The sequence below is a fragment of the Martes martes genome (assembly GCF_963455335.1).
Source record: "Martes martes genome assembly, chromosome: 7".
NCBI classification, from domain to species: Eukaryota; Metazoa; Chordata; class Mammalia; order Carnivora; family Mustelidae; genus Martes; species Martes martes.
The window spans coordinates 34698865-34719480 of record NC_137894.1 but is presented as its reverse complement, the minus strand read 5'-3'; the positions used below and the strand labels follow the sequence as shown (position 1 = coordinate 34719480).

Genomic DNA, 20616 nt, shown 5'->3' with positions numbered 1-20616 from the left:
CTATTTCCAATGCTCACAGTCAATTACACGGGAGAACAAAGGCGCTGCTGGGAGCCCCGCAAGGGCGAGCAGATGCCGTCCCGTGGAGGCAGTACCAGCTTGGGGAAACTAGAGGCACCTTTGCTTGAGGCTTGAGACAGAGCGTGTGTAATGCTAAGAATACTACACGGGTCCGTGCACGAGGCCACTTAATCCACACCCCAAGCCTGTGATAGCAGCATCGTCCTCGTTTTAGCCAAAGGAAAGTTGCTAATCGAATTGGCTAAAATCCCAGATGCCCACTGGACCACATTTATCAGCCAGTGGAGGGGCCCCTCTGAAAGCTTCCATCCTCCTGGCTGTTTTCTCCACCCCGTGGGGTCCTCCGTCTCGTTCTTTCCAATACTTGAGAGTGCAGGTCACTGGTCTGGGCTCTAAGAGGTCAGAGGCTCCATGTAGGCCTCGAGGCCAAGCTGTACAATACACTGGGGCTTCATCGGACCCCTGCGCTGAGGGCCACGAGGCGCTGACCCGGATGAAGTATTTTCTGGCATTTTACTCACAACAGAAATCTTTATACTGTGAAGTGGGTATAACAGGAATGATTAAAGTGAGCACAACCACCATCACCCAGATGCTGGCTGTGTGAGATTCCTGTGGGAAGCCAGTCCGGGGCAGGAGAGAAACCACAGCTCCCAGAACATGGCACCAAGATGGCGTCTCACTGCTCCGTTGGTGGTGGTCATGAATGGAGCTGCCCTGAGGTCTGACTCTGTGCTCCCCGCCCCCGACATCTTACTTCAGTTTTGTACGTCCTTGATTACATAGCAATGGATGAGGATGACAATGGCCTGAAAATATCATCAAAATATGCCTTGTGGCCATTACAAACACTGTATTAATTACATTCTTCCAGAGAGAAATGACTTTGTCACTGCGAGTAAAAAACTCTCGAAATGCAACGCTTTTCTTCCTTTGGAACAATGGCTTTGACCACTGATGTTTAAGCACAAGAACTTGCCAGGACAAACCTGCTGCATTAAACAAGATACACCATATTTTGTCACCCATCTGCTACTGCTCTTGGGATTTCTCTCCCCTGGGAATGCCACAGGCAGGATCCGGGCATTTCGGGGTCTCCGGCTACCCTATTATTGGGTGATGTGACAAGCTTACTAGGACACAGCGCTGACACGATATACCAAGTGCCCTAAGTCACACAGCCAGTGAGGGCCTGAACTGGGATTTTTCAGGCTCTATCCACTGCGCCTCCCCCAGTCAACCTGATGGGTAAGGTCAGGGACGCTGCAGTCTGGCCTGTCAGGGACAACAGGGACTCAGTGAGCAACAGAATGAGGTGAAAAGTGAGGGAGTGTCTGGCTGAAAGAACAGACACAGAAATGAAAGAGAAGCATGCTGGGCCCAGGGCTGTGGCAAGAATTCTAGGAAATGCCACCCATCCCCCAGCAGGAGTTGTCCCTGAAACTCCCAACTGAAGGAGACACCCAGAAACCTTCCAGCAGAAGGTTCTGCTGCTGCCGCTTCTAGAACGATGGTTCTCAGTGAGGGCAATTTTGCCCCCCAGGGGACATTAGATATGCCTGGAGACATTTTTGGTTGTCACAAATGAGGGGTGGGGTACAGAAGTCATGGTTGCTGCTAGAAACCACGGTGCACAAGACAGCTGTCGCCTCCCCACCCCATGCTCAGTTACCTGTCCCCAAATGCCAATGAGGCTGAGGCTGAGAAACCCTGCGCTAGAGAAAGCCGGGGACCCCTAAAGACCCCTTCCCAGTCTTTTTCCTCTGTGGATGCCCCTTTCTGGCCGGTGCAAAGCCAAAGAATCCAGTCCCCAGAGCCATCGGCATTAGAACTGAGAGGAGGAAGGGCGTGGGGCACAAAGTGAGAGGTAGCAAACATCCAAAGTGAATGGGAATGTGGGCGTGTCCTTGTGGGGTCCCCTAACTGCACCTCTCGCCCTGACTCTAATGTGTTAAGGCACCCAGACAAACAGCCTGGGGAGGCCAGTGTGGCTCTGGGTCCGTGACTGGTGGATGTTGATATGGGCTCATTTCAAATAAGATCGTGAATAAGATGACCCATAAGGGGATTTCCAGTGAATCTATTAATAGGGAAATTTCTTGTGCCAGTTAATTAAACTTGATACTCCTGAGGTTACACTGGGGAGACACCCCGACTGGAACTGGTCCATTGGGATGGAAAGCAATGCTGCGCTGACTCAGTAAATGGTTGAGTCAGGAACGACCGGGTCAGCCATAGCCGTGGAGGGCAGCGTGCCTCCACGCGGCTGCCTGACAGAGCTAACTCCACACAGAGCCTACATATCCCGGTTGGCCTTCCTGGGTGCTAGGGATACCTGGCCAGGTAGAAGAGGTAGACCATGCCCAGTTAGCAACCCCTCCCCGCCCCCCTCTCCCCCCCACCCCCGGCCTGGATGTGAGCATCCTTCCAATCCACACTGCCCTCCTAGTCCAAAGCTTGTGACACCAAGACACCGTGATTCACATTCCTCCAACCATCTGGGCAAACAGAGGCAACTGCCCACCTGTGGGGAAGACAGAGGGAGAGAGGGACAGTTGACCCAGAAAGGCCTCCTTGCCTGACATACAAGAATCTCAAAGTCCTGGGGTGCCTGGGAGGCTCAGTAGGTTAAGCGTCTGCCTTGGGCTCAGGTCATGATCCCAGGGTCCTGGGATCTAGTTCCGAGTTGGACTCCTTGCTCGGTGGGGAGTCTGCTTCTCCCTCTGCCGGCAGCTTCCCCTGCTTATGCTTGCTCTCTTGCTCTCTCGCTCTCTCTTTTTGACAAATAAAATCTTTTAAAAAAAAGAAAAAGATAAAGAATTTCAGTGTCCTGGATGGAGGCGCAGGGGAGACCAATGTCAAGCACGTGGGGCAGGACGGCCCACCAGGAGAAGCCAGGGCATGGGGTAGCCCAGCCTGTGCCACACCTGGTTGGTTTTTCCTGTCCCTGCTTTGATCTCTTTCCCCCACGACACCCTCCAGCATCTGAGTCACACATGTATTTCTCCAGGAGCCCTACCTCTGTGGCATCAACTCCCCAGTCCCCCAAGAGTGCCAAACACACACAAGGCCATACTCCCTAACCCCCCGCCCACCCCAGTCCCTAGTGAGGCTGTGCAGGGGGCAGACAGGATGCAGCCAGGCCGCAAGGCCTCCAGGCAGATACCCACAGGGCTCTGCAGCCCCTGGACCCCCCTGAGGATAAGAGGCCAGTCCCTGCAGCTCCCCACAGCTCATCTGTGCTGCCTTAATCTTCAGGACCACCTAGGGACCCTGTCCTCTGCCATGGAGCACAACAACGTATGTTTTCCCCGTGGTGGTGCAAGTGAGAACACCAGCGCCCAACAGAAGGGGGCTCCAGCCTCTGTCTGAACCAGAAGAAAAATGAAAGACAGCTGTGTCAGAACATCTGGGCCAAAAAGCACATTAAAGGACGGGAAGTTCTAGAAATAGGAGATTGCTTTTAGCACTGAAACGCCACATGAGGCGGCAGAAGTCAGGCATGATTGACTCAACAAGCCCAAAGCACTGAAGAAGGGATCCCATTCCCGAGGAAGGCAGGCTTCTGGGAGGCTGGCAGGGAGGCCCCCAGAAACTGCCCTTCGTTCTCTTGTCATCACATGTCCTAAGCATAACCAAGCAAGCACCATTAAGCTCCAAGCACCGTACGAGTGTTGTACATGCGTCAGTTCTGAATTCCCAGAACCGTCCCCAGCCACAGCACCTGCCTGGGGGCTGGAATTAGTGTGCCCATTCTGCCTATCAGGAGCCAGACGCTCAAGAGAATGACAATCCCAGGTTAAGTGGAAAAGAAAAATTTCAGCTCAAGTCTGTCTCACAAGATTTCCTGAGAGTTTCGAGAGCAGGAACTTGCCTTTCTCCACCGCTGCATCAAATGTAAGGCCGGGCCTATGACAGCTTTCTAGTGAATGTGCCGTGGGTTGAACTGAGCCCTCCCAAGTTCACACGGGAGCATTCATCTTGACTTCCCTGACATGTAGGACGGCCTTGACAACTCACTTGGAACCAACCCCCCTGCTGGTTTCTGCCATGTGTGCCCTGCCACCATTTTTCTTCCTCTTCCGGCTTCTCTGACGGCTACTTCTACTGCAATCCTTCATTCTACTTCCTCCGGAGTTTCTCCCAACATGCGAAGCTTTTTCCTGTGGTTTTGTTCATCCATACTCACAGCTCATCTAGAATGTGAGTCAGAAGATGTGACTGACCATGGCCACCCGGCACGTCTGCCACTGTCCGATCACCACATTTCCAAAACTCATCTCAGTATCTTCCCTCAGCCCCTCAAGATCGCCTCCCCCTGGCTGGGGGCTGGTGGCTGTCCTGCATCTTGGCCAATATCCAAGACAACAAAATGGAGTCATGGCTTTTCCCTCTGAGTCTCCTCGGCCCCCTCAAAACTGGTCAGTTCTCAAGCATTCTTCCGATCACCTCCCCCATCTGACCCTTCCTTTTCATTGGATCATAACTCCCCATTTTTGATTCTCAAATTCGTAATAGAAACCCCCACCTACTTCAGCCTGGGCTTTGAAAGACGGTTGTGCTGAGTTCAACTGTTGATTCTGCTATTTATAAGCTCTATGACTCTGAATGGGCTCTTCAGCACAGATACACCTGAATTTCTTCACTGGTTAAGGGTCCTCACTTTGTAGGGTTGCAAGCACGACAGAAATCATGCATGTACAGTATCTAACATCTAGGCGCTGCTCAGTAATAGGTAAAAATCACCATCATCATCACCACCACTGGCTTCCCTGCCCTCAGTCTCTCCCCATCCCCATCTACTCTGCATATACCCCAGCGAGCCAGATAAATGTTCCCCCTACCTGCCTCCATCTATGGAACTCTTCCAAATTCTGCCACATAAACCACTCTGGATCCCAGAAGAGAGGCCATCCCTCACTGAATTCAATAAGACTCGGGCATCTTTTTATCTTATGGAGCAGAAAATTATATCTTCATATATATAAAGATTTCAATATTTCTCAGCATCTCCCAAGAACTGAGTGCTGTCAGGCACACTCACAAACATTACCGCTTTTCCCAATAGCCAAACTATGGAAAGAACCTAGACGTCCATCAACAGATGAATGGATAAAGAAGATGTGGGATATATCTACAATGGAATACTATGCAGCCATCAAAAAACACCAAAATCTTGCCATTTGCAATGACGTGGCTGGAACTAGAGGGTATTGTGTTGAGCAAAATAAGTCAGTCAGAGAAAGACAATTATCATATGCTCTCTCTGATATGAGGAATTTGAGAGGCAGGGTGGGGGTTCATGGGGGGAGGGGAAGGGAAGGAAAACAAGACGGGATCGGGAGGGAGACAAACCATAAGAGACTCTTAATCTCAGGAACAAACTGAGGATTGCTGGAGGAGAGGGGGTGGGAAGGATGGGGTGGCTGGGTAAGGGACATTAGGGAGGGTATGTGCTACGGTGAGTGCTATGAATTGTGTAAGACTGATGATTCACAGACCTGTACCCCTGAAGCAAATAATACATTATATGTTAATAAAAAACAAAACAAAACAAAACAAAAAACATCATTGCTTTCCTACCTTCTGCAACCAACTAATGAGACACTTGGCACATTAAAAGTAGTCAACAAATGTTTACTAACTTAAGAAACTAGTGCCCCTGGGAGCATAGAGAGCTCATCCCCCATGGTGGAGGGGCACGGCCTCAGCCCGTCCTGGTCCCTCTTTCATTCCTGCTCCTGTGCCTCTAGCAGCCAACAGCTCTTCCCAGAGTGGCTTCTCTGACTGGGACTCCAGGTGTAACAGCCTGCCAGGTGACGGCTAACCGTGGTTCTCCTGTCTCCACAGGGAACACTGCTGCAGTGGGCCTTATAATCCAACCTTGTAAGTATGAAAGCCCTGAAATGGACGTCACGGAAGACCAGGGACTGCTGGTGTCCAGAAGGCAGAGATGGGCACGTTTCTGAGGCCTTAAAAGAACCAAAAAGTAGGTGTAGCCTGGGACTGGCAGGTTCTGAATGGGTTTGTGGGGGCCTCTCCAGTCAGGGATGACATTCAGGGTCAGGCCTGGATCTCAGGGAGAAAAAAAGTGACAAACAGAAACCAGGCCCAACAGGGAGGGCAATGGGCCATCTGGGATGGGGTGACCAGGAAACTGTCCCCTTAGACTCCTAAAGATGCCCCGAGGGGCTAAATTCATCCCCCAGGTCCAGAGTGTGGAAACAACAGACCATTTCCAGAGTTTCCATGTTGTGCTTAGCGCCAAGGCTGTGGGCAGGCCGGGCTCCTCAGCTGCTACAGCCAGTCGCCAGCAGGGCTAAGCCATCTCCTCAGTGGCATGAAAAACAACCCGAGCCTGTAGGACAGGGGTGTGGGTATCACTTTACATCATCTATTAAAAAGGAAGAAAGGAACAGCACAGAGACGGCATATGTCCTTCATATGTCCTTCACCGTCCCTCAGCACTCCCAGAGACCTTAGCAGTTCTTCCTTCAGGTAGCCAAGATTGTGTGACACTGGCCTAGAACCGTAATCCAGCCGGTGGAAGGTTCTAGAAATCCCGACAGTTAAAAAACATTAGAATTGTACCTGTTGGACCTAGATGTTTGCTCCACTACATCAGATCTCTAGGTGAACTGTGTGTTCATACGGTCGATCTCCTTCTGTTTACGTGCTTGTTACTATTATTCACATAGTTCCGCGTGTCCGTGTCCCAAGCTGCCCAACTAGTCACCAATTTGTGCCTGTCAGCAAGAGGCCATCTGAAGAGACCCTTCCTGACCGGGGACACTCAGTTCACCCTCAGTAGATACAGAGCAGGAAGCCCGCCGGAGGGGGGGGCGTGGACACCCAGCGTCCCCGAGCCGGCCCAGGCCCTGATCCACAGCAGCAATGGCGGCCGGTCCCCCAGGAGGCCCGCCCATTCCGCTCGAAGTCATTTGTATTCCTGTGCCGTCAGCGGGTTGCAGCCAGGTTTGGCTGGGGAGGTCCCACTGCTCATTTCTCTCCTGAACCTCCCTGGTGTACAGCCAAGTCTCCATTTTATTCAAACTTTAAAAACAGAAACGTATGAAGAAAAATGATTCCCATGAAGGATGGAAAACTAATCTAACAAGCGATTATGGCTGCACAGAGCACCGGTGGGGGACCAGAGCATCTTCACAGAACAGCTCCCGGAGGGCGGGCAGTACCTCACGGCCTTATTCCTGGGGCCCAGCACTGGCCGAGGCAAGGGTCAAGAGATGTCAAAACGCCCACCATGGATACGCACCAGGGACCAGGACCACCAAATAAGGAAGCGTGCTGGGAGCTGCTGTGTCCGAGACATAGTTCCTGCCCTCAAGGGTTTAGAACCCATCAGGATAACACTGAAAGTCCTGAAAAAGGGTCCACAACAGTTTCATATTAAATTAAATATGAGTACACTGTAGGGGGTATGAGTACGGGGTACAGTGGTTAAGAGTGAGGTCTCAGAGGAGACGGAGTTTGAATTTCTGTTCCACACTTGTCAGTGGTTAGGAGCCTTGGCCGCATTCCCACGCGTCTCTGAATCTGTGTCCTCACAGGCAAAAGAGGGATAGTAGTGTTTACTGATCCCTAAGCTTGCTGTCAGGTTGAAATGGGTACTAGACGCAGTGTGCTCAGCACTGTGCCTGGCCCACAGCAGACGGTCCTTGGACATCTGCAGCCAGAGAGAGGAGAAAGGGTATGCTGGAAGTAAGTCTCTAAGAGTGGTGTGCAGACAAGAGGGGAGCAAGACTGGAAAGTGGGCAGCTGGCTGGAAGGTTATCATAATAATCCAGTGCAAGGCAGCAGAGGCAAAGGCAAGTATGGCCATAGCGAGAGGCCTCAGGAAAGTAGTGTGGACGAGATGCAGTTACCAAACGGATCACAGAACTCAGAACGGAGCGCAGGTGAGATCCCATATCTGGGGAAAATAAAAGAGATGGTGGTGACTGGGACACAAACAGGGGAGACAGGGTTGATTTAGTGGGCACATTCGTGTTTATGGACGCTGTTGGGATAATGGTACTCAGCATACGTCAGGCCAGCGCCTTGAGTCTGGGGAAGAAATCCCAAGATGTGCAGAGAAGTGCTGAGGGTCCGAGATGGTGGCCCTGGGGACATGCTCCCATTTAAGGGGCAAGAGAAGGCAAAGAAGTTAGTGAGGGAAACAGAGAAGAGACAAAGAGGAGGCAGAAAAGTTAGGAGGCTGGGGGAGAAGAGAGTGGCCAGCAGAGGTGATTCAGGGAGAGCAAACAGAAGGAGCAGTGCCGCTCAGGAGGGAGCTGGTGACTTCCGGAAAGGGCAGTTCCGGGAAGCAAGAGGGAGGGGCCGCTTTGAGGGAGGGAGGGCTTCCATGGCAGTGGCGGTAGGAGCCTGGCATGAGTGCAGAGAGAAAACTATAGGGCTGAGAGCTGGGGAGTCTCTACATGGAACTCTTTCTCTCCAGGGGACACCACGCATCCCCAGGTTCACAAAAGATAAGGTGAGCGAGGAGAAGCGACACCGTCTGGGCTGGAGCTCGGTTCCTTTGGTGCTGCTCTAGAACACAGCTTCGTCCTGACCACTCTGGGACGGGGGCCACCACCCATTTCGGCCAGTTGTCAGGGATCCTCCAAGACAACAGTGGTGTCGGTGGGCCTCTGGCTGCTTCTCCTTGCCTTGTGTGTGGCAGAAAAACAAAGGGGTGTGTGGGAGGGATGGAGTAGGGAGAGATGGGGCGTGTTGCAAGGGGAATGTGCAGGCAGACATGGGGAGTTCGCATGACACCCGGTACATGAGGGGCCTGCACAGAGCTGCGAGCTCCTGACTGCACCCGAGAATCACCTAGAATGCTCACAAGGCCCGGGCCCTGCCCCCACCCCCCTGACACACCCATCCACCTGATCCGCTAGGGGGCCCAGCATCAATCATTGCATTATTTTTTGTAACTTCTTAGGTGATTCTATGGCACTGGTGCAACCAAGGTTAACCACTCCCCGGGGGGTTTCTTTCTGAAGAACACAGACGGCACAAGTTCCAGAAACAAACAGACTTTTTAAATCATGGACTTGGGGGATGCCAGTTAGGCTGTCTAGCTTAGCAAACAAAAATAAGTTCAGCTTGTGAGCCAAGTCCATTTGGTTGCGACTGGCAGGAGAGATGAGAGGGACACTGAGCCCATGTCCAGACCCATAGGAAGGGAGCACAGTGATCTCCCAGGTCGGGAGGGAGGGGGAGCGGCCAATTAGGTGGGCATCCTGGGCTCAGGGTCTCTATTCCTCTTATGATCTCTGCAAAATAGCCTCAGACAATTTGGGCCTCAGTCAAAGACCATTAGCCCCCCAGTCCAGAAGCCCCCGGCCCGGAGGAGCATGGGGGGCCCCTAGAGCGGCGATTCTCAAGGTGTGCTCCTGGGACTAGCAGGGGCAGCGCCACCTGAAATGCAAATTTTCAGCGCCCCTCCCCCACGGCCCCCCCCACCACAGATGTCCTTCATCAGAAACGCCAAGGGCGGGGCGCAGCATCTGTGTTGTAACAAGCCTTCCAGGAGATGCCGAAGCATCTGTGGTCTGAGAACCAAGGCTCTAGGGAACTTTAAATACACACGCACATTCACAGAGATTCCTAAGCTCACCAGGGCTAGAAGAGAATCTCTGCGGGTACAAATCTCCAGGCACAGCCCAGGAACCTGGGTTTTTTTTAAGCTTCTCCAATGGCGCCAAAGCACATTCGGGTTTGGGCAGCGCTGACCTGGTATTGCTTTCTGTCTGCCGTGGAATTTCCCCAACAGCATCCCCGGAAATAATCAGATGATTCCCAGACACCTGCTTGGCGATAATCCTCCTGGGAGTGGGTTCAACCCCACACTCGGCGGGTCTCTGCACGCAGCTGCCTTAACCCTCTCTGAAGCTTGCTCTCTTCCTCTGTGGAATGGACAGGCTCTGCTCTCATGGGACTGAATTGTTGGGACAACAGCAAGCTTAGAGGATAGCCATGATTAGGGTTACTGGGCACATGGTTTTAGTTGAAAGAACAAAGACAGGAATGAAGAAAGAAGACAGAAACAGGACAAAATGAACAGCCGTGCAGCACACGCGGGGCCCTAGCAGTAACAGCAGTCCCACGAAGTTACTAGTGACATGATGACCTACCTGGAGCCCAGATAAACACCCCACACGGAGTCGCTCTTTGACAGCCCCTAAGGATCATACCTGTCCTGTAAACACAGGCTTCTGGATTTTTCCTGTCCAAGATCACGCTAACATAATTTAACTGATGTGACAACAGCAAGCTCAAGTCGGCTCTTGGCTGCAGGCTTCTGCGTAGAGGGAACAAAGACACCAGAACATCCATTTGCCTCACCCTGTCATGTGTGGAAATTTTAATTTCCCTCGTTAATCGCATGGGACATGGGAGAGAGGCAGGCAGGATGGGGGAGAGCACCGCGGTCCAGGGGCAGCCTCTGCGGTCTGGGGTGGCCAGCCCTCGACTGGGACCGCTGAACTCCCTAGTCACTGGGGCTCTTCGTGCCGGTGCCTCCGCTTGCTCCAGCCTCCAGGGCCAAGCTCACCGTCTCCACCTGCCCTTCAAGCCCCCAGATCCGTCCCTCCCACCCTCCTGGGAAAAAAACCCCCTTTCTGTGTCTCTGTGGCCCCCTTGGAGCCCAAAACACACACCTCTCCTCATGCTGCTCCCCCACCTTCCCCATTTGTCTGGGTCATTCTCGAAGCCCCAGCGGGCACAGGCCTCCCCTGTAGATCCCTGCCCCAGGGCAGCCACCCTCTGCCACAGTCTCCGCTCCTCTGCCTCCAGACTCTACCTCGTTCTGGAATTATTTCCATTCATACTCTCCACCCCTTCTAGCTTACGAGCCCTTGACAGGCATGAGTGTAATTCATCGTTATAACCGGATGGCCTCTGAGAGTGAAACAGGGTCCTAGTAATAATTTTCTCAGGATAACAGGCATAAACAAGGATTGTCCCAGACGGAGCAGGATGTCTGGTGACCTTAAAATTAGCCCCATCTTATGTATCCTTAAATTCTTCTCAGCGCCTGGGCCGTATAAACATGAGTTGATAGAGTGAAATGCTGGGAACTAAACTACGCTCTTGATGGAGGTTTAGGAAGATTAATCTGGCCGTGCTGTGTAGGGGAGACGAGAGCTAGAATAATAACAGCCCACAGTTATGAATAGAAATGAGTAAGTGACATGCTGCTTTTATTTCGTTCTCTATAGAAATGCAAATGCAGCCCAAGGACTGATGTAAGGTTGAAACAGGCCTTGCATGAGAAATGCGGTTTGCATAGTTTAATACAATTTAATATCTACTCATGGCCAGCTAAGCATCTGTCTCTAATTCCCAGCCACGGTCCTTTCAAAGTCACTGCCTTTGGATGTAAGTTTCTCAGAGAGAATGAGCCTGTGTCCAACGCCTGGAAAGCAACAGCATTTGGCCACCAAGTTCCCCTCCATCCCCACCAAGCAGCCTTTCCTGTTTTGTTTTTAGCTCAGGGGGAAGGACAATGGACAAGTCAATCAGCGCAGATTACCCTGCACGGGGAGGAGAGACACCTGACAGCCATACCCTTCATGGAGTCCACAGGCACAAAGGCTCAGGGTAATCGGGGCTGCATGGGGAATGCAATTCTCATCAACCCTTGAGGTCGCCTCATTGTTTTTGCTCTATTTTCCAGAAAGTCTTTAGAGGAGGCGAGAGGGTGTGGAGGAAGGCAGGGTCTTGCCTATTAGCGGATACTTCAATGCGGTCATCACCCTCCCCCCACTCAATGTCAGGGATCAGTTCTGCAAAGAAGCCATCAGACAAGGCACAGTCAGGGACTCGGGGCCTTTCTGTCCTGCTGCACACGCAACCTGCCTTCCCCTGCTGGAAAGGCTGCTTTTCCACTAGGGCGTGCCCCAGGTATGAAAAAAAATTCCAACTCTGGTTTGCTCTCATCTGTACCCCCCTGCTGTGAGCTAAAATTGCATGGAGTACAGGCCGAGATGGTCTTCCTAGTACAGTGGTGCCTAGTGCCAATGCTGCATAAGACTTCGACCAGTGATGACCAGCTAATTGAGGAATCTTGAGAAGTGGGATTATTTACTTATTCCTTACCTTTCACCGAGCAGTTTAAAGGCTTTCATTTGAACCCTAATCAATCACCTGAAATGCCTTGCAATAATGGGTATCCCCGTTTTAAGGATTATAAAGTTCCAGTCTCTGCAGCGGTTTCTAGAGATCCCGACTTGAGTGTCCCAGGGACAAAGTAAATGTCACAGAGGTTAAGCAAGTTGCCCGAGGCCACCTGAAGTCTGGCTTGGAAGACCGGGGATCCTGCCAGTCCCGTGACTTTCCCGGAGAGGCCCAGGTGTCATTTCCCCCAAGCCGAAGCTCAAAGGCACGTGAATAACCCCCTTCAAGCCGGAGGGGTTCACCCAGCCACAGAAGTGGGTTACATAATAAGTGGCCCATCCCTTCAGGGTGGTTTAAGCTGGAGCGGGGCATTGGGAGGCATAGGCTGCTTTTCAGTGAAAACCCGTCCCACGGCTGAAATCGTTTAAGCATGGGCAGAAGCGGATGGTGTGACCCAGCTCCCAATGCCCCCGCATACACAGATCTCATCTCATCCACGCACCTCCGTCTCTCTTTGCACCTGCTGTTCTCTCACTCCAGAATCTGCCTTCTCCTTCTTCCTCCTGCACAATTCTTACTTGGAGCCTCAATTTCCTCAACTGTAAAATGGGAATAATAGGACCTCTACCCCCCACAGTTGTGAGGATTAAAAAGTAAAGGTGGAGAAAGCACAGTGCCAAGTGTGTAGAATGTGCTCAGTAACGTCCGCTGTCACCAGCTGCTCTGGGATCCAAGCTCAACGTCAGGCTTGATCACAGCGTCTCCCCAGCTGCAAGCAGGTCATCCTTGCTGTCCCCCCATTAGGCTCTGAGCTCCTCCAGGGAGGGGCCGTATGTTGTTGTCTCATCCCCAGGGCCTCGGTTAGGGTCTGCCCACGGCAGGTGCTCAACACGCCCCCTGCTCTATTTGAATCGTGAATAATCCCAGAACGAACTGGAAGCCCCCCTCCCGAGGGTCTGGGCGTCCACGTGTCGAGTCTTCCCTACGAGGGGTGCAGGAGGAGAAGCAAGGAGGAGACCGGGCTGTTCTCGATGCTGCTCATAAATATTCTCAGGCAAAGATTCTCCATTATTCATGTGTATTTTGACATTTTATGACCTTCATTTTCTGAGTGCTTTCTACAGATGCTGATGTTTTTACTCACACTGTTAGAGGACAAACGTCCTCAAGCCGAGGGTTTAAGTACGAAGTGGAGACTTAAGGCAGATCTATGTGGCCTCATGGGGGAAAGAAATAGCGAGGAAGGCCGGAGAGAAATCAGGTGATATATGGATTTATGGCCCAAATCATAACCTGGGAGCACAAACATATCAGTGTAATGGCGGGAAAAAAGACACCGTATCTCCTAATGGCCAACATCGTGTTGGATAAGATAAAATTCTATTAAGGGCCCTTCCCATTAGGTTAAGTTCTTTATTTTGGGCTCACAGGGAGTCCTGCATCTGGGACAGAACTGAAGGTATATTAAAAGCAGTCACTTTTTACCTATAGAAGAAATCATTTTAAAGAGATTAGCATTAAGGAAATTTAGATGTGAGGACACCTGGTATACTAGCAAAGTAAATTCTGTGGCCTAAGGCACAAGAGTTCAAATCCAATTCACAAGGTTGGTTTATGGCCCCCGAGAGCTGACAGCAGAAGTCCAGAGTCAGCCTGCACGCGGGAAAGAACGGAGTACGGTCTGCAGCGCGGGGAGAGTGAAGCAAGAGGGCTGGGGAGGGAGGGGGCAGGGCTCGGTGTGACGTCACTACCTTGAAAACCAAACCACACCACGCCTGTCACAGCTCAGGTGGGCATGAGGCTACTGATGGACAGCTGTATGTGACCTGGATGGGGTGTAGGACTCAGGGCTCAGACAGGGGACCTGCCAGGAGTGAGAAGCTGCTTTCTGGAGACCATGGGGAGGTGCCACCTGAGCTGACATGAGGACAAGCATTGCAGGGAGGCGGCGAGGGTTTAAAAACTCTGAAATCCACTGCCCGGCTTTGACTCTGTGCCCCTGCTCCTTGGCATGCGGTCTCAGAGCTGACATTTTCTCATCTGTGAAATGGGAATTAAAAAAACCTGCCTTCAAGGTGCCTTGGTGGCTCAATTGGTTAAGCACCTGAGCCTTGGGCTCAGGTCATGATCTCAGGGTCGTGGGATTGAGCCCCGAGTCAGGCTCCCTGCTCAGCGGGGAGCCTGCTTCTCCTCCTCCCTCCATCTGCTACTCCCCCTGCTTGTGCTCTCTCAGTGTCAAATAAAATCTTTAAAAAAAAATCTAAGCAGGGTTGGGCCTGGTTAGTACTTGGATGGGAGAGCATTTGACTGCAAAAAAAAAAATCTGCCTTCAAGGGAGGATGTCAGCGCTGACAGGCCAATCCTCACCAGGTGTTCAGCCGGGTGTGCAGTCCTCCTTCTCTCACTGTTCACCATCAGCGTTCACTGGGCAGAGGAAGCAGGGAAACATGGACCAAGGACCCGGCCATGCGATCTCACACAGCACGGTCCAGAGACCCCCGTTTGTTCTCCACAGCAATGAGCAGTACTGTCCTTCAGCTGCAAAGGGCCGGGAGGGCTTGTTTTCAAGGGCAGTCCTGAACGGAATTGATGGGAGGACTTTGTCCCCAACTCTCTTTCTAAAGAAGCCCAAGAGACTGAGAATTGTCCCTAAGGTTCCCAGCGTGTGGGAAAGAGGCACATGGAACCAGGAACATGGATCGTCAAACACAAGCTCAGGGAGAAGATGATGACACGGAATGGAACAGGAGACACCTTGGAAAGTGGGCGGAGCCACAGTGCTGTCTCTGCAGGAAGAGGTACCAGTCTAAACAAGTGACCAATTTCGTCCTCCAGGGAACACTGGGCCATGTCTGGAGACATTCTGGATTGTCCTAACTAGGGGAGCATCTTTCTTGCATCTAGTGAGTAGACACCAGCAAAACTGTACACAGGGCAGTCCCACACGAAGAGCTGTCTGACTGAGAATACTAGCAGCACCGAGGCTCAGCGACTCCAGGCCGATAAATCAGGCTTGGGTAGAGATAGCAGCCATGCATGACATTAGAAAGAAGACACTTGGCAAAGGAGCACGTTTGGGTACCCAGTACGAAGCACAAGGTGGCCATCTGTCCTAACAACAGCAAACAATGACAACAACGCTTAAGTAGATTCACTATGGCTCAGACAACATCCTAAACTCTTCACCTGTAAGTCACATAATCCTTTAAGACAACTTATGCAATAGGTACTATTATCATCCTCATTTTACAGATAGCAAAATTGAGGCACAGGACCTACCCAAGGGTCCAGAATTAAGCAAGGAGCAGATATCAACCAGACAGTCTGGCTTCAGAGTCCAAGTTCACAGAGCAAGCACTTGATAAGGATATGATGAGTTCATAGGGAAAAAATGAATTTGGCCATAAGTAGAAACATGCACCAAATATATAAACAGCACACAGAAAATATGATTAGGAACAAAAGGACATTGACTTCTCTATGTCTCCAAACTAACCAAGGGTGAGCATCCCGTGGTAGGGAAGGAAGCCAGCTGACATGTGAAGGATTCCACTTGCAAAATTCCTCCATCATTAAGAATCAGCATCATCATTCCAAGAAGAAGGTGGACCGCTAACATACACACAAGGACAGTGCCTAAAGCCTTTGCAGACAGTCCCTGACTTCCAAGTTTTCAACTTTACAATGGTGTGAAAGAGACATGCATTCAGTAGAAATCATATTTTGAATTTTGAATTTGGATCTTTTCCTGAGCTAGTGATTGGAGGCACAGTCCTCTCTCATGATGCTGGGTGGGGGCAGGGAGAGCTCCCACTCAGCCTGGAGATCACAAGGTTGAACACTTACCACCACTCCATACCCAGAAAACCATCCTGCTTTTCACTTTCAGTACAGTATCCAATAAATTACACAAGATAGTCAACACTCTCTTATACAATAGGCTTTGGGTTAGATGGTTTTGTCCAGAGGTAAGTGTTTGAGGCACTCTAAGGTGGGCCAGGCTAAGCTAAGCTATGACTTCCAGTAGGTTAGGTCTATCAAATGCATTTTCTACTTAGGATGGGCTTACTGCAATGTAATCCCATTTAAGTCAAGGAAGGGCTGTACTATGAGTCGTTTTCTTTTCCAAAGGCCAACATTTGTGGCCTAAGTGATAAGTTATTCTGTCTGTCAGAACTTTGTTTTAACTGTAATCTGGCCTGGAAACATAACATAGTGGGGAATTTAGAAGTTATTTGAAAAACACCTTTTTATGGTTTGGGTTTTGTATGTAGGAGTGTAGGAGGGAATGGAAATTTCACAAAAAAAAAATCAAAGTACATAAAATACTCATTTTTCTTAGGACCTTTTGTAGTCCCAAAGCCACTTTGTTAGAGTCAAAACACACACCGTCACACACACACATACCCACACACAAATCTATTCTATATAACTACCTGTTTGTAGTAAGATCACATTTGAGATATGGGTATCAGAGTTTGTTCACACAATAATAACAAATATTTTTAAATACCAGTACAAATGGAACTAGAAATTTCCAAAGGAAAGAATTTATAAACTTGAATTGTGTGTGTTTCTGTGAAGCAGGAAAAATACTTAGAACACAAGAAATATTCACAACCTTGAAAACAAAGGGGGTTTTTGCCCCTAAACTTAGGGGTAAACACCAAAGAGTTATTTAAAGAAATCAGGGCAGGGGGCATCATAGGGAAACAAGACTCAAAACTCAGTGGGTATCATTTTGCCATAAAAATGTGGAGTGGTTGCCTCAGTTTCCCCGGCTTATATTATCCCCAGCATCTGCTTCCTCTGACGGTCCCTGGCATCTTCACAAACTTCTACAAATAGAATATGTGACCCAATTTTTCTAGGTCTTTCATGGTTCATTTCTTGATTTGATGTGGCTTTTTCCCTCCAGCCAACAACTCCTTTCAAATCTAGAGATGGAGGGATCTAAAGCAGACAAGGTTTCACAAAATCGTCCAAGGCAGAGCCACCAGGCAGGGGCGAGGGGATGGCTAGGACTTCCTTCTAGTCTCCCTGGCACCAGGGAGGTGACATGGCCAGCACCAAGGCTGGGAGGCTGAAAACCCAATTCGATTTCAGTCAGCCATGGGCGGAGAAGGCCAAGAGGTCCCCAAAGGCCGGGCAGGCCGACTCTGTCCACCGTCGAGGAAGTCAGTAAGGACCGGCCAACGTCAAAGCCAGGTTCCAGGCAGACTTGTTTACTCTATGTTCTACTCCACGCCACTTACCCACGAGGAACAAACGTACTCAGAATAAAAGCAGAGATCTAAAGGGAAATCCTGGCCGTAAAGAAGACAGAGGCTAAGAGGCCAGGACTGCCCATCGTGCCCAAACCAAAGCCTGACGATGTTCTCTTTCTGCTCCATCGCAAAGGGCTTTCCAAACACGAAGTCTTAAGCCGGGAGCTCCACTTGTAACAGAAGCAACTCTGGTTTTTCTGCCCTGGGATTTGAGTCCAAGAGATTTGGCACAGCATGAATTAGTGAACACTGTCATTCTTTCCAGTCCTTAATAAGGTCTTTTTACTTTTAATTTCTTCATTTCTTGCAAGTAAAAAATCCTCTCAATTTTTCAGAAGCCCGCAGTTATATTTATGCCATTAGAAACAGAAGGCCTGACAAATACCAGCTGGGAACAACACAGGGCCCGCTTCAGAGTCGGCCTCCAGCTCTGGAAGGGTTCTTCGCCGGACACTCACAAATGAGAGCGGGCCCGATACTGCTCTCTGAAGAGCATCTTTGTTTCCCGGCGGCTCTCCAAGGACAGTCCCACGATGCTCTGTCACCTCCCATCACCACTTCCACACACGAAGCTCGATGTGCTGTGTCGTCTTCCTCCTCTTCTTCCTCTTTTACTGAGAAGTAACACATATAAAGTACCTAAAGGGTGCTTATTGCAAATAGATGACTATGTATACTTTTAACCCCTAAATCACCACCACCCGGGTCAAGATGCAGACTATTTCCAATATCCTGGGAGGTTTCCGCGTGCCCCTCACCGGTCAGTCTTACCCCCCTCTGTTGGGCGTCCACGACTCCGATTTTTTTATCGCACAAATTAGCTTTGCCTGTTCTTGGCTAGAAATGAATGGCTTCATCCCGTAGGTGCTGTGTGTGTGTGTGTGTGTGTGTGTGTGTGTGTGTACCGTAGGTGCTTTTGCGGCTGGCTTCGTAGGCTTGATAAAAGAAACTCACTCAGTGAGTTCGGTGAAGGAATTCACGTGAAATTCATTCAGTTGCTGCTTCTGTCAGTTTACTCGAACAGCTTTGTTGAGCTGTAACTGACACACAATAAATCACACATATTTGCAGCCTACAACTTGATGAGATTACTCACGCCACGAAGCCATCACCATCATTAAGATAATGTACATATTCATCGTCCCCAAAATTTCTTTGTACCCCCTTGGCCATCCTCCCTCCCCCCATTCCCTGATCTCCGCAAACACTGACATGCTTTCTGTCATCACACACTGGTTTGCAACTTGTACAAGTTTATATAAATGGAAGAATACAGTACATCCACTCTTTGGTCCAGGTTCTTTACTCAGCATGCTTATACTGAGATTTATCCCTGTGACAGCAGGTACCGATAGCTCCTACCTTTTTACTGTGCAGAGAATTTCTTAGTTGGGGTAAACTAAGGTTTGTTTATTCATTCACCTGTTGATGGACATTTGGGCTGTCTCCAGTTTATGGCAAATAAAGCTGCTATGAACATTCATGGACAGATCTACGTATGGACACAAATTTCCTTTCCTCTCGGGGAAATACTGGATCCCACGATTTGTACGCATGTAACTATTTAAGAAACTGCCAAACTGGGGCGCCTGGGTGGCTCAGTGGGTTAAAACCTCTGCCTTCGGCTCAGGTCATGATCCCAGGGTCCTGGGATCGAGCCCCGCATCCGGCTCTCTGCTCAGCGGGGAGCCTGCTTCCCTCTCTCTCTCTGTCTGCCTCTCTGCCTACTTGTGATCTCTCTCTCTGTCAAATAAATAAATAATCTTAAAAAAGAAAGAAAGAAAGAAAGAAAGGGAAACTGCCGAACTGTTTTCCAAAGTAATTTACCATCTTTATTTCCCACTAGCAGTATATGAGGAAACCAGGTCCTGCACATCCCCATCAGGATTTGGAATGACTAGTCTTTAATTTTAGCCACTCTACCGAGTGTGTAGTCATATCTTACGGTGGTTTCATCTTGTCAATTTGTATCTCCCTAATGACTACAGATGCTGAGCATGTTTTCATGAGCTTCCTGGCCACCATTTATCTTCTTTGGTGAAGCATCATTTCAGATCTTTTGCTTACTTTGTATAGGTTGTTTTTTTCCTTAATTTGACTATTGGGAGTTCCTTTTATATCCTGGATACAAGTCCTTTATTAATTATAGGACTTGGAAATATTTTCTCTCAGTCTGGGGCTTGTCTTTTTATTCTGTTAAGGGTGTCCTAGAACAGTAGAAGATAGTTTTGATCAAGTCCAATGAGCCAACTTTTTCTTTTATGGATTATGAGTTTGGTGTTGTATCTTAAAACAAAAATCTTCTTAGTTTTTCTCCTTTGTTTTCTTCTACAAGATTTAAAGATTTAGGTCTTACATTTAGATCTGTAATCAATTTTGAGTTAATTTCTGTATATTGTGCAAGGAATGGATCGAAGTTCATTCTTTTGCTTACCAATATCCAATTGTTCCAGCATTATTTGTTGAAGACTATGCTTTCTTCACTGAATTACCTTTGCATCTTCATCCAAAAACAGTTGTCCATCTGTCCGTGGGTCCATTTCCGTACTCCATTCTGTTCTATTCTATATTTATCTATCTTTATACCAGTAACATGCTATCTTGATTATTGTAGCTTTATAATAATATAAATATTAGGTAGTATAATTCCTGTAGTTTTGTTCTCCTTTTTGAAATTTGTTTTGGCTATTCTAAATCCTCTGCATTTTCGTAAGGATTTTTAAATCAGTTTGTCAATTTGTGCAAAAAGTCTGCTGGGAATTTTACCGGAATTCTGTCAAATCTAGAGATCAGCTTGAGGAGAATGTTTATTTTTAACAATGTTGATTTTCTCAACTCATAAACATGGTATGTTTCTCTACTTATTTAAGTCACTTCTCTCAACATTTTGTAGTTATAAGTATACAGATTTCATATTTTTCATGCACTTATCAATTTAATTTTTCTGTGGTTCATTGGCAGTAAGTAGAAATATGATTGAGTCTTTGCATATTGATTTTCTATCCAGTAACTTAGCTAAACTCTCTCAATCTAGTAGCTTTTTTATCGGATTTTATCAGATTTTCTACAATTTTGCTGTCTGCAAGAAAAAACAGTTTTACTTCTCCTTTCCAATCTGGATGCATTATATTTCTTTTCACTGCCTGATTTCACCAGTTAGAACTTCCAGTAAAATAAAGAATAGAAGTGGGGAGAGAAGACATCC

The 20616-nt window shown here is 49.1% G+C and overlaps 1 protein-coding gene across 1 annotated transcript in view; it reads right to left on the bottom strand.

Annotated features, from left to right (window-relative positions):
* The window catches only part of THSD4 (thrombospondin type 1 domain containing 4), a gene marked incomplete at its 5' end in the record, with an annotated part of 544049 nt that overhangs the window by 500137 nt on the left and 23296 nt on the right, over positions 1-20616 (bottom strand). The window lies entirely within an intron of this gene.